The sequence below is a fragment of the Alligator sinensis genome, unplaced genomic scaffold, assembly GCF_000455745.1.
Source record: "Alligator sinensis unplaced genomic scaffold, ASM45574v1 scaffold15_1, whole genome shotgun sequence".
NCBI classification, from domain to species: Eukaryota; Metazoa; Chordata; order Crocodylia; family Alligatoridae; genus Alligator; species Alligator sinensis.
This window is the reverse complement of record NW_005842307.1, coordinates 1,143,756-1,145,781: the sequence shown is the minus strand read 5'-3', so window position 1 is coordinate 1,145,781 and position 2,026 is coordinate 1,143,756. Positions and strand designations below refer to the sequence as shown.

General features: G+C 47.0%; 1 pseudogene; it reads right to left on the bottom strand.

Moving 5' to 3' along the window:
* Positions 1–598: 598 nt before the first annotated feature.
* Positions 599–2,026, bottom strand: part of LOC106722442 — a 5,221-nt pseudogene continuing 3,793 nt past the window's right edge.

Below are 2,026 nucleotides of genomic sequence, written 5' to 3'. Positions count from 1 at the left end.
TCCATCTCGTGGGGACTCTGGGTACACGGCAGGGGTATAGAAACCCTGTGTGAGATCCAGAGGAGCTTGGCGGCCTGATCCACTGCCCACCTCTTCCCATCTTCGAACGCGACTTTTATAAGATGTATTTACGATTTCCATTTTGGTGGCTCGTTCACCCAGAGCATCTGGAGCTCTGCACCGTGGAGCCTAGCAACCTCCACGAGACCATCTGTGTTGTCTGTCTGTAACTGCAACTCAATCAAGTTTTCCAGCCTGCACCACTGCCATCTCAGTGTAAGTAAACAATCTTTAAAACTACCACTACGCGTTTGTGCCTAATTCCAGCTCGAAGGTCTTCCCTCTCCGACCCGGCGTGCCCGGGCTGCTGGCCACAGCCCGCGTGCAGCACAGAAAAGGGCTCGGGTTGCTCCCGGCCCGCACACTGAGCAGTTTGTATACGCTGGATGTTATACAGATAGGAGAGGGACCGAATGCGCAGATACAAAAAGCATGTCTATAATAACAAGCATACAGCTACAAAACAAATAACAACAACAGGATGCAATAGAAGATTTAACACAACATTCACTTTAGGGGACCACCCTTTAAAAATATCTCACCAATGATGCACCGTAAGGTCGTGCTCTTCTTGGGCGATTCTCAGTAGTTCACCGCGCTGGGTTGTTTTCAGGACTCTGGTTCGGGCAATGGTGGTAGCTACCTTCTGGAGCTGGCGAGTGATTTCTTTATGCTGGTCAAGTAACTGCTCAAGCTGTATAAAAGAAACCTTACCCAGTATCACCCACAGAGGAATGGGGAGGGTAGAGTGCACGGCCTCATATGAGACATTAAGGAAGGGGACACTCTCCTTGGTATGTAGGTTGGTAATAATCATCACCTGATGGCGGCATTCACACACAGGGGGCGAGGAGACCTTATCTCCATTCTACTGAATCGGGTTAGGAGAAAACACACAAGCTGTCTCATTCCTTAAGTCATATGTGATGGTCTCTTGTAACTACTAGTGTTCCCACCTACAATGACTGGGGTCATGACTGTAAGTGCATGGCTCATACAAATGGTTACAAGCCAGGCCCACCCATCCTTCTGGTCAATTCTCATAATCATCTATGCGATGAGTCCTATTCATTAGATCAATGTGGGAACCCTCAAACTTGGGAAACCACCATTGATTTCCAAATAACTGGGGGAATATCTGCATTTCACACCACACAGCAGGCCAGGTCTGATTAATGGCTAGTTTAAACTCCACTGCGCAAACTGAGGTATTGCACTGGGTGTATTGAGGGAGGGGTTGCAGCCACCCTTCAAACTGTATCCCCAGGGCCTTTCACTATTCCGACCCTGAAGATACTTGTATGACAGCTCTTAAGCTATGATATTGCTGATATGCTTGCAATTGCCAAAGCATACACAAGGTGGCATTCTGAAAGGTGAATTGCTTCTTCAAGATGCCAGTTATTTCAAGAGTGGTCTGGTTAACCCATTATCAAAGATGATAGGTACCAACTAAATGTGTTCTGGTCAACCAAGGCAATAAGGGTCTCCAAGAACCTATCAATTTTAGGGCCTGTCCATTAAGCGAGCCCAGTTTACTCAACTTATTCACTAAGGTTTCAATGTCAAAGCTATTGACCACCCCTGTGCCTGCTCCAATTTCCTCTAGGATAGTATTGCTTATATCTCTCTTAACTCGCAGTGTATGTTCCAACCAGGGGGCACATTCCTTTTTTGATTTTCGAAGATCTACCTTGGTTATATTGATGGTATACTGAACATGATGGATGTGAGGTCCTTGCCACACCGTACGACAGGTTGACCTAACTCTAGCTATGTGGGGGTTTCCAGGTGGGCACGCTAGGTTGGTGCCTAACGTCAAGCAGTTGAACCCACCATCCCCTCCCTGTTATGATGCTTGTATTATAACAAATCAGGGTGGAGTTTGAAGAAACTTGGGTCATCGGGATTTTACCCCCAGATCCACTATCCCAACTTCCGGTTAAGTTTCTCAGGCTCTGCTGAA